The following is a 12,621-nucleotide window of genomic DNA, read 5'->3' as shown; positions in this document are numbered from 1 at the left end:
CGCTTGATGTTTAAGTTAGTTGGTTGAGGCGATTAAAATTCAGATGTATTGGGGATTCTGGGCGCCCAGACGGATTGCGCCCAAAATGGTCAATTGGGAAATACCAAATAGAGTTTTGAGTAATTCTAATTTTTTGACTTGGCTACAAATGATAATTTGTTCTTTTTATTTCTTTTTGTATTTTTACCTCTTTCTCCTGGCCCTTTACTTTGCTCCATTCACCCAGCTGGGCTTGTTAATCCAACTGCATGGCCCTGTTCATCATGAGCTATACGCGCCTCGCCCTGTGTTATTTGGGATATTTACAGAGGGTTTGACCCACCTAAACTGGATTAAAGATCACAGGGAAAGATGAGAGAAGGGGCGGACTACCCTGATGTAGGACAAGAGGGCCGGACCGAACCAGAGATGGCGCCACCATTTCTTACATGTGTTACAATGAATGTGCAGGGCCTAAATTCTCACTTAAAATGGAAGGCGCTCTTTCATAGATTGGCTACATTACAAGCTTCGGTGCCATTTCTGCAGAAGACCCATTTATGCCCGGCAGATGAACCGCGCCTTAACAATAAATTTTATCCCACAAAACGTTTTGCCTCTAGTGGACTTAAAAAACATGGCGTTGCCATACTGGTTCGCAAAGGTACTCGGTTTAGGACTCTGGAGGTGGTCCGGGATGAGGAAGGTAGGTTTCTGCTGGTGGTGGCACTGCTGGACGGACGCAAAATCACATTAGTTTCGATTTATGGTCCAAACGTTAGACAAGATATATTTTTCGCCAAAATATCCAAAGCCCTGTTTGATCATGCGGATGGGGAAATCCTTATTGGGAGGGGGGGTGGGGGGGGTAGGGGTGCGGGATGGGGATTTTAACGCTGTCATAAATCCTCTTCTAGACAAAACCCTTCCTCCATCCTCAGCAGATAGGAACAACTTTAGAGCACTCACCTTTCTATTGCGAGACCACTCTTATTGAGATTTGGCGCTATAGTCATCAAAACGAACGGGACTATACCTATTTTTCTAGAACACACAGGGGTTTCTCTAGGTTAGACATGTGCCTGATCTCCGATTCCCTAGCTCCACTGGTGAGGGCAAGGGAGATCTTACCTGAAGCTGTCTCCGACCACGCTCCGGTGAAACTTGTACTCTCGTCCTTTCATGAGACCCCCCCTCAAAGACCTCCTTGGAGGTTGAATGATTTCTTGCTTGAAGACCCAACTGTCCGTACACAGATAACAGAAGCCATAAACTCCTATTTCTGTGAGAACAAAAGAGAGGGGATGAGCCTGGGGATAGTATGGGACGCAGGCAAGGCGGTAATCAGGGGTCACTTGATTGATCAGGCAATACAGAGAGGGAAGGCGAGAAAAGATTTGCAAACATAACTGGAAGAGGAAGCTTGTAGGCTTGAAGAGATACATAAAGCAACTGGTTCACGGCGTTACTTAAGAGACATGCAAATGGCGGAGAGCCCTAGAGGCTCATCACATGGGCAAAGCGGCATACTCGATGCTTCTCACTAAACAGTATTATTCTTCAAAAGGAAATAAAGCAAATAAACTCCTTGTGGCAAAATTAAAAAATCAAAGCCGACAAAATAGAATAGAGGCCCTGAAAGATGGAACTGGGAAATGCATTTGCTCAGAGGAAGGCAAACTTCAGATTGTTGAGGAATTCTTTGCTGAACAATCTGCTCCTCACCTAGGGGACTCACAGGTCACTAGAAACTTTCTGGATAAAGCGAACCTCCCACAAATTTCCCAAGCCATACGAGAGTCATTAGAGACCCCAATAACCACGCAGGAAGTAGAATCGGCCATTAAGACACTTTCATTGGGCAAAGCCCCAGGCCCAGATGGCTTCACCAATACATTTTAGAAAGTCTTTTCCCCCGAGCTTACGCCTAATCTCATAGAACTTTTTAACCATTTGTGGGAAACGGGCTCAGTCACCAGGTCCATGGCAGCTTCTTCTACTACTCTAATCTTAAAACCCGGAAAAGATCCGACTGAATGTACCTCTTACCGTCACATAGCCCTACTTAATACAGATGCAAAGTTATTCAGTAAAATTATAGCTCAACGCTTAGGGGAGGTACTCCCAACTATTATAGATAAAGATCATTCCGGTTTCATCATGGGACGATCGGCACATGATAATATTCGTAGAGCAGTCAATCTGGTGGCTTTAGCTCCCACTATCCCAGGTCCACAATCCCTTTTATCCTTAGACGCCCACAGGGCATTTGATAGCATGGCCTGGGATTATCTGGGCTTTGTGTTGGAATACTTTGGATTCGGCCAGAGATTTTCTAAATTGATCCTTTCAAATTTTCAGATCCCCTACACCCACATTAGAGTGAACTCATTATGATCAAATCAAATTCCACTGGGTAAAGTGACTAGACAGGGCTGTCCCCTGTCCCCGTTAGTTTTTGTCCTAGCTATTGAACCTTTAGCTCAACATATTCGTTTACATCCGGGAATTAAGGGCTTTGCAATCGGGAACTAATGCCACAAAGTTACGTTATACGCAGATGACACCCTTTGCTTTTTAAAAGACACCCAAACTTCACTCCCCCCCCCTCATGGATCTCCTTATTCAGTTCGGGAGGACATCAGGATTCACAATAAACATGGCTAAATCAATGGGGCTCAACCTATCCGAAACCCCCGAAACCCTGGAGGTCTTGCGGAACCTCTCCTCCATTCAATGGACGAACACCTCCATTAAATACCTCGGAATCCATCTAACACCAACCTTTGCAGGTCTGCATAAGGCCAATATCCCTACGCTATTAAAAGAAGCCAGAGAATCCCTAGGGAGATGGTCACTCCAAGAAATATCTTGGCTAGGAAGAATTAGCGCTATCAAAATGACTACTCCCCAAACTCCTTTATACATTCCAGGTCCTACCCATAAGGATCCCAGACCGGGATCTTCTGGGACTGCAGAGAGAAATATTCGGCTTTGTTTGGAAGCGTAAAACCCCCCGAATCCAAACCGAAGCAGCTGGACAAGTGGGCTGGGTCTCACCACAATTGTTAGATATTATCGTGCCTCCCAACTAGCCGCCATGTTGAGATGGTCTCACCCGAGTGAACCCCCTAGATGGCAGGACATCGAATATCACTGCGCCAAGGTTCCACTGAGTTACCTGCCCTTTCTCCCTCGAGAGACACAGGGTTTTGAAGGAACCCTCCTACTCTCTACAAAAACCACACTTCGTGCATGGGATAGATTCTGTACACAAAGGGGTATCGGGTCAGGTCTGAGCCCGATGTCCCCTATACAGCGAAACCCAGCCTTCACTCCGGGATTGCAATCGAAATCGTTCTGTTTGTGGTCGAAAGATAAACCTCGAACATTAAGGGATCTCTATGAGAACAATTCCCCTCTACCCTTTGATCGTTGCAAAGAAAAGTTCAACCTCCCCGAGACTGAAAGGTTTAGGTATATCCAGCTCCGTCGTTGGATAACCAATCCAGAGGTTAAAAAAGCAGCGACCAGAGCTCCCACGGGGATGGAACTTGTGCATATGGAAAGCCAACTCACTAAAAGGGTGGCCACATGCTACCGTCTGTTAGAAGAGGAAATGCTGGAAGAGAAAATTCCCTACATGTTAGCTTGGGAAAGGGAGCTAGATCGAGAAAAATTGATCAAGAAACCTGGCACAAGATCTGGAGAAGGGCCCACAAGGTCTCTAGATGTACCACGGTGAGCAAATGTGCCCTTAAAATCTGCTTTCGTTGGTATTTTTCACCTAGAAACTTCATGCAATTCAGCCCGAATATCCGGTTACCTGTTGGTATGGTTGTGGGGCGAAGGGAGACCTAAGTCACCTATGGTGGTATAATCCCGTCATCCAATCGTTTTGGCTAGAGGTCAGGTCCAGGATCAGAGACATCTGTGGAACGCTCCTTCCCATGGACCCGCTGATATTGGTTCTAGGAGCTACCCCAGATGATGGCTCATACCCACAATTTGGCCATAAGGCGGAACTGATCACTCATCTACTTATGACAGCCTGGCTGACTAGAGCCAGATTTTGGAAAGACGTCAAAGGACCCCATCTCGCATATTGGTGGGTTAAGATATGGGACCCGTTTGGCTTGGAAAAGTTAACGGCCACGCTTGAAAGAAAACTGTCTAAGTTCTCAAGAATCTGGGGACCTTTTCTAGCACACATGGCCGAAAGGGAACATATGTTTTTCCAACCTTGCATGATCAAATATCTAATGAATCCTTAGAGTCCTGATGATGTGAACATTGGGGAATTTTGAGGAGATTGGAATATCTGAAGGAGCTCACCTGATTCTGTAGCTTAAGGGGAAAGGAAGGACAATATGGACCAGGATTTCTTTTTTTTTTTTTCCTCCTCACTTTCTCCTATCGGTATTTTGGTTTAGAACTGCGAAGCTTGAGGTAAATCTGTTGTAACTGAGACCAGTTATTAATGAATTTGTCGATTCACTGATTTATATTGATGAAAATGACATATCGATGAGTGGAGCGTTGAAATGTTTGTCATTAAGCCTCTACATGAATGTACTTGATGATCTTATGTTTATGTGATATTTCAATAAAAATATTTTGTCAAAAAAAAAAAGAAAAAAGCGGCCGACTTTCACCAGCAGTATGAAATAAGCCAACAGGCTTACCTCTTAGGCAACAAAAGCTCCAGATGAGCAGATTAGATGGGGCCCTGCGCCTGCAGTGCTAAGGGGCGCTCCAGCTCCTCCTAGTCGGCTGCACAGGCTGGTGGTAATGTGGTGCTGCACAGACTCCATGGTAAAGGCTGTGTTTTACCTTTACTATGGAGTCTATTTTCCTCCATCTCTCTTTTAAGGTATCTGTGTTTTTGCAGCACAGAGTTGCTGGGAGCCCTTTGGGTTCTCCTTTGAGATTCTTTCTTTATCCTTACCAACTACAGTTCTTAGGGCTAACAACATACTTTGTATCCCTCCTAAAACGTTATACTAGGAGAGATTAGCACACCACCTTATGTGGAGTGCTAAGGGGATACCTAGTACTCCCCTTCTCTCTGCTCCTGTGCCATTCTAGTCACATAGACAACCCTATAGTTATGGCTGGTGGCAGTGGACCTGTTCTACCAAAAATTGTGCTATTTTTTACTGCAGACTGTATTAACAGTCCCGGTGTGCACAATAGGGACAACCTATGTTCTCATACAGTGGTTCCTTCCTTTTTTCGGCATTTATATCGTCGAGAACTCTTGGGTGTCCCCATCTAGGCTCCAGTGTGTCTATGCAGGCAGGAAGTGGGGGAGTAGTTTTTCACTCCCCTGCCCCTTGTCTGCTTGAGTGCCTGAATGGAACAAGTGCTCACTGAGGGGCTGGCTGTCGTGATTGGACAGCCACCAACCTTATCCTGTAAACCGCCGAGAGAGATTGCAGAGGAGTATGTAACTGAATAAAAGGGGAGGTTAATGAGGTGAAAGGCAAATCGCCACTAGAAACTGAATTAATCGAAGACGACGACGACCAGAGACCCCTGCATACCCTTTGCGTCACCGTGAAGCGAACACAGTTGTCCCGACTGATTCCTACTCGACAGCGGAGCTCTGAAGAGGACAACCTCCTCCCTTGGGCTGGTGGGACCAACCAGCCCCGAGACGAACTACAATTTGATCTGTCTCCTGAGGTGCTGTGCCTCTCCAGAGCTGCAGACCACTAATATCAGGAGACCCTCCAACCCAATTGCAGTGCATCGTCTTTGAGAGGCCGAATCCGGCCAAGTCTTCACCGATTTCCAGGTTAACCTCCAGAGACACTGACTTGTTTAAGTCCCTTCAGCAGAGTGCAGGACGCCAGGAATCGAAGAAGATTAGATTAACCGGGCGATTACTGTCCTTTGCTGGTGCTGAGAAAAAGGCGGCAAAACCGCCGAAGTCTGACCGAAGAAGCTGAAGAAATCACTGCCATGGGTAATCTCTAGAGATACTGCTGCTGAGACATCCCCATCAGAGACTGTCCCCTCATCACCACGACGAGTAATCTGGAGACCGGGTCCATCACTGCTGGACAGAGGAGAATCCGGCCACGAAAATGTCTTCTAACCTAAGGTACACTGTGGGGTGAAAAGGCATTGCTTACCTTAAGCCAAGAAGTCGCTCCAGCGTGTTGGAGTGCACAAAGAGGTGTCCAGGGTGTCACACTTACCTCCGATCAAAGCCGTCGGCTAGTGTCCTTTTTGAAAGTCCTTTAACAGGGTCTCAATCATTGTGTTAACTCTTCTAGCATCTTATCCTAGGGACTGAAAGTATCCTCAGGAACCTTTGTTGTTCTGGACTGAGCCCTCTCCGAACTGACATTTGCACAGAGTTAGGGATCGGACTTTAAAAGCTTTAGTTTGCTACGAAAACGCCTCTAGAACCTAAGCTCTGCTACTGTATGACTAACCTTTATCCTTCCACAAATACTATTTTATGTGGTTTTTGTAACTAAATACAATTACTGTATATCTATGTCTTAACACGAGTGCGCAGTCGTACCGATAATACAGTACAACGTGTCAAACTCTTAACAATTGTACTGCAAGCAACTATCAACTAAGCAGTAGCCTTTGAAAAGTATTTATAAGTATTCATATGTGTGTTAAGTGGCCTAAATATTTTAAGACATTCCTTGTGTAAATATATAATTAAATGGAACATTATCTGTGCAAGTGTTTCTTTGAACTACTGTACTAACTGGGTTCACTGTACTTATCTACAGCTCACATCATACTTCGATAAGCCTGACTGCTCTGCCACTCTACAAAGGTTCCTTGAGTAGTGTTCGGCATGATTGTAAGTAGTAACCCTGTGGAAGACTACACCAACATTGTCCCCTTGGCAATAGGTAACCCAAACTTTGCTATAGGCCTGCATTACACATGTTGGTAGTGTGACTGAGCAGCCAGGCTTATCTCAAGAGGGGTAGGGTTGTAACAGAGGTTCACAGTGACAAGCATTCAAATAACACTTATACTCAGTTTCTTGATTAAAATAATTATTAATTTAACAGTCAGTTTTAAAATAAGCCTTCTTAAGGGAGCAATTGGCAACATTAAAAATAAACTTAAAAATTCACTCCCTCGGTTAAGTAAAGTATATATCCTATTGGGATGGCACACATGTATTCCTACACCCGGAGGTGATTTCAATAGTTAGGACACTGTGGACATAAATATCTCACTTTTCACACTTAAATGGTAATACTGAAGTTGTGGCAAAAAGGAAAAGGTTAGGGAAGGAAACTGTTAGGCAAGATTGTATGCAGTACGCTTTGGGTGCACTACAACAACCCTGACCTCCTGGCAATAGGAACCCAACCTTTGGTATAAGCTTGTACTATACAGGTTGGTAGTGTGTTGAGCAGCCAGGCTTATCTCAAGAGGGGTCAATGTGAGCTGTAGGGGAGTTACACAGAGATTCCCATGACAAGTATTCAAATAAACACTTACACACAAGGTTTCTGGAATAAACAATTATTAATGTATTTATCAGTCAGTTAGAATAAGCATTCTTCAGAATGGAGCAATATAAAAGCAACACACAAATACACTCCAAAACGACACACTTAGTTTCTAAATCAGTAAAGACCCTTTTGGTATGGCCCACAGTCACAACCTACACCCTTAGGTGACTTCAACAGCCCGGGTGCTGGGGATATTAATATCTTACTATTTCCATTCAGAATACTCTTAGAACTTGGTCAAAGGAAAAGGTTATTAGAACAAACAAGAGACCACAAATATTCTTAAGCAGGCAAATACATTTGGATTCCCTTAGCAGAGTCATTCAGTATTAACAGGTTAAGCCAATGTCAATGGGCAAAAGTCTTATATGAGCTGAAGCACTTCTGGTAGTTAAGTAAAAAAAACTCTTTGCACAATGTTCTAGAAGTCTTTGACGAAAAGAGAAATCAATGTAGCGCCACAAGCTGTTAAGGGTTGAGAGTAGTAGAAGATAAAAGCAACTCTACAATGAGCGGTAAGTTCTCTCAGACTTTACAGTACCTTTGGATTGAAGAAAGTGCAGCAGATGACTCCTGTTCCTGTGCAGCTCTGCAGATCTCACTGTTCCAGGGCCTCAGTTGTGGGGACAAGAGGGAGGATTTCTGGGGACACCTGCACTGCAATGGGACGGTCACTGCTCACAACCGGCAGCTCCTCGCGACTACCGCAAATAGCAACACTGTGGCTTCTCGTTGTCGAGATGGACTTTCCTTGCGCTTCTGGGGTCCTGTACTCTGTTGAGGGGGCTCGGGCTCAGTCAGTCCTGCTTCCTGGAGCTCTTAGCCAACTTAAAAGCAGCGCACACAATCGAGTGTTCCTCTACCTGCCATTTCGGTTTCCAGCAGCAACTCTGTGGAAATACAACTAGCTCTGAGAGAAAGTCCAGGTGGCTTACTTTGGAGTGGATTGGTTCCACCAACTCAAAGGGAGAAGTCGTCCTTGCAGGGGCTTCTCTGTCGATACGAATTTGGAGTTTCAGCACAGCAGCAGGGCGTCACCAGGAATTGCAGCAGGCGTTCTCTTCAAGTTCTTCTTTGGTTCCTTCGTCCAGTGGTCGACTCTACCTTCCAAGCCAAAACCCTCGCCTTTTATTCAGTTCTCTCCCATTCATTCCAGCCAAGCTGTCAGTCACCGAGAAGGGTGGCTGTCCCTGCCGGACATTCAGCCGGCCAATCACTACAGAGTGTTTTTGGGTCCCCTAGGAGACTAACCACAGGGAGTTTCAGGCACCTCCCTCACTTCCTGCCCCCACCAGACACCCTGGAGCCAGAGACGGGCTTCACTCGTGAATCCTGCCAAAGACAAAGCAAACAAAGAGACCAAGCCTGGTTTGGCGCGCAGAGTAAATCTCAAGAAGAACCTTTCCACAAAGAAATGGGGAAAAAAGACGACCGGGGCCATTTTGACAAACATGGCAACATTGGGTGCTTTACTGCAGCAGCAAACACAGCCTGCGGTAAATGCACACCACGGTAGTTATAAGTATACCACTTCCACCAGCCATTCAGTGAGGAAAGGGTAACATAAAATGTTACATGAGAAACTAGACAAAGGGGATACTAAGTAAACCCTCCAGCACCCTATATGATATGATATGGCATTTATAACGCGCCTATACACAAGTGTTTCAAGGCGCGACGAGGCGAGGGGGGGGGGGGTGGGCAAAGGGAGGACAGACAACGATCCTACTAGGCCAGGTGTGATTCAGATCGCACAAGTGCAAGGGAAGGGGGAGAAAGGAAAAGTGCATGGGAAGGGGGAAGGGAAAGTGCAGTACATGGGAAGTGGAATAATAAGACACATAAAACAGCCAGCTAGTAGCCAGTGCAAGGAAGTGCAGACCCAAGTGCTGGTAGGTGGACTGAGGGGATACAGAAAACAGTCCCTAAGAGCAGGGGCTGCCAGGGAGGCAGTGCAGGTGGGTAATTGACAGGGCCTGGGCCAGAGATCAAAAGGGTGGCCAGGTAAACCAGTGCAATTTCAGTCAGGAATTCAGCAGGGGGGCAGGGAGAGAAAGCAGAAGCAAAGAGGAACGTTTTGTGGTGTTTCCGGAACCGGAGATGGTTCCCCTTGAGTTTCAGGGAGGCAGGAAGGCTGTTCCAGAGAGGCCCCTGCCGAAGAGAGTGATCTGCCACCAACTTGTTGCTTTGAGAAGGGACTGACCCTAAGGGAGTTGGAGGCAGATGAGCGAAGAGTTCAAGAGGGAAGATATTTAGGAAGAGAGAGTTGAAGGTAGTGCAGCCCCAGACCCCAGAACGCCTTGTGTACAATGCAGAGGGTTTTGAACTTAATCCTCGCAACCACTGGGAGCCAGTGCAGAGATTTCAATCCTGGAGAGATACGATCCCTGGGCTTGAGGCCAAGGACACATCTCGCAGTCCTGTTCTGGATAAGTTGCAGAGGGCAGAGAGTGGAGGCAGGCAGATTTAGATAGAGGCTGTTACAGTAGTCCAGCTTGGAAAGGACCAGGGCTCTGGAGACGGTGAGCTTCTGGGGGAAGGAGAGGAAAGGAAGAATACCTCTAAGGAGGTGCAGATGGTAGTGTGACTTCTTAGAGACGTCAGAGATGTGAAGGGAGAAGGAGAGTGCAGAGTCAAAGATGACCCCGAAGTTTTTAGCCTTGCAGATGGGAGTGGGAAGAGGGCCAAGAGAGGCCGGCCAGAGAGCTGCAGGGAAGGAGGGAGTGGGTGTGCCGATGAGTAGAATCTCAGACTTACTGGCATTAAGGCAGAGGTCGTTGGCGGCACACCATTCCGGGATGGCAGACAGACATTCAGAGATGAGGGAAGGAGAGGAGGCCGCCGAGGGTAGCCTGAAAATGAGCTGGGTATCATCCGAATAGCACTGAAAGTTGGGACAGAGAGCGGCGATGCGAAGGGCAAGGAGTGCCAGGTATTGGTTGAACAGCCAGGGAGAGAGGTTAGACCCTTGGTGGACACCACAGGTAGAGAAAAAGATGTCGGAGAGGAAGGACCCTAGTTGGACCTGGGAGGGTCGGTCAGAGAGGAAAGAAGTCAGCCACGCCAGAGCCTCACCAGTGATACCCAGGTTAACACGGAGACGGTTGAGCAGGATGGCATGGTTGACAGTGTCAAAGGCAGAAGAGAGATCGAGCAAGATAAGAACGCAAGGGGTGTTAGAGTCGAGGTTGGTGAGAAGGTTTTCACAGATGTTCAGGAGAGCAGTTTCCGTACTTCTGGCAGCTCTGAAGCCAGACTGATGGTCATGAAGACAACCAACAGATTCACTGTGGAGATTGAGCTGGGAGATGGCCAGTTTCTCCAGGAGCTTTCCCAGGAAGGGAGTGATGGAAATTGGGCGATAGTTAGCTGGGCAGGAGGGATCAGCGGAGGGTTTCTTAAGAAGAGGGTGCACAAGGGAGTGCTTCAGGGGGGGGAAGGGAAGACTCCAGTGGCGAAGGAGTGATTGCAGAAATCCGCCAGGGCAGGAGCCAGGGAGTCAATGTGATCCTTGATAGTTTTGGAGGAATGGGGTGAACCTGTTTCGACGAGACTTTCATAGATTGGACTTGTCTAGAAACCTCGTCTGGAGAGAAAAGGGGAAAGGGCGAGATGGAGGGAGGAGGGGTGGCTGTAGAAGGGCCAGAGGAAGAACAGGGACTAGAGGGAGGGGGGGGGAGGAGAGTGAGGACAGGATGTCCTGAGTTTTAGAAATGAAGTGAGAAGCCAGTGCCGTGCAGAGGGCCTGGGAAGGGACAGGAGAGGTAGTGACTGCGGCAGGATTGGCCAGTTCCTTGCCGATTTTAAAGAGTTCAGCCGAGTTTTTAGATACTGCAGAGACGTAGGATTGGATATGAGCTCTCTTCTTGTTGAGGACAGAGAGCCGGTATTGCCTTTGCAGCAGACGGCAGGCCAGTTTGTCAGAGGATGAACTTGAAGCACGCCATTTCCTCTCGGCAACCCTACACTTGCATTTTAGGGTGACAAGGTCAGAGTCATACCAGGAGTTGCACTTGGCTTTGGGCTTCAGGCGGATCTCATGACAGGGACAAGGATATCGAGAGTATCAGATATAGAAGAGTGGAGCATGGAGAGGGCTGTGTCAGGGTGAGAGTCAGCCAGAGGGGGCAGGAGGGGGTCAGTAGGTGACGGCAAAAGCCTCAGCTGACACACGCTTCATGGGTCGGGTGACCGAGAAGGTGGGTGGCAGTGAGGGAGGTGGTTTGGCCTGCGGGGTAGGGAGGGCGAGGTGGGAGGATAGGAGAAAGTGATCACTCCAGGAGAGAGGAGTGGAGAGAGGGACCGAGAGGGAAAGGTCTGAGGAGATCAGAACATCGAGAGTGTAACCTGCAGAATGAATCAGGCCAGAGGGTAGAATGTTGAGTGAGAGAGAGTCACAGAGGTTGCGAAAGAGTTCAGAGGGGGGACAGGAGGCATCCAGGTGGATGTTGAAGTCTCCAAGCAGGAGGAGTTGAGTGGTTGAGGCCAGGAGTGAGGAGGAGAGGTCCGCCCACTTCGAGAGGAAGGAGGATATCTGACCAGGTGGCCGATAGATAGTAGCCACAGTAAGGGAATGGCTAGGTGTGAGAGAGAGAGAGAGCCTGCAGACGAGGCATTCAAAAGAGGAGTAGGCCTGCGTAGGAATGACAGAGGCAGGAATCCACTCAGGGAAGATAAGGGCTACGCCACCACCAGAGCGGTTGGGCCTGGGCTCAGAGAGGATATTGTAGCCATCAGGTAGGAGTATGTCAAAGCTGGTGACAGAGCTGGCCGTGAACTATGTCTCAGTGAGACCGAGGACATTGAGGTCAAGTTCTTCTCCTATTGTAAGATAGTGTGTGCTGTGTCTAGAAAGTTACAAATGTAAGTAAAGTCAATTTCCCTTTACTGCTCTGGGAAACCGTAGTTTATCCCAGAGAAGGTATTTAAAACTTGGGGAAATCTGAAAAGACTTCCCTGTGCCAATGCACTGAAGGTGCTGTGTGTCACAATGTAAACGATGCCTATGGAGTTTGTCAGACTCCACAACCAAAAGAAACAGAGTTCAAAATCGCATTGAAATACATGAGAGGGTGGGAAAAAGGGGTCTCACTCTCTCCAGGTAAACAAAATCAAGCCCTCAAAATCCATCAAAGTT

At 47.4% G+C, this 12,621-nt stretch overlaps 1 protein-coding gene across 4 annotated transcripts in view; it reads right to left on the bottom strand.

The window, feature by feature from the left end:
* The window catches only part of KIAA0232 (KIAA0232 ortholog), an 813,590-nt gene that overhangs the window by 334,547 nt on the left and 466,422 nt on the right, over positions 1–12,621 (bottom strand). The window lies entirely within an intron of this gene.

Source organism: Ambystoma mexicanum, chromosome 6q (genome assembly GCF_040938575.1).
Source record: "Ambystoma mexicanum isolate Mex_15411 chromosome 6q, UKY_AmexF1_1, whole genome shotgun sequence".
Taxonomy (NCBI): domain Eukaryota; kingdom Metazoa; phylum Chordata; class Amphibia; order Caudata; family Ambystomatidae; genus Ambystoma; species Ambystoma mexicanum.
The sequence above is the reverse complement of the archived record's forward strand: the minus strand, read 5'-3'. Positions and strand labels throughout refer to the sequence as shown.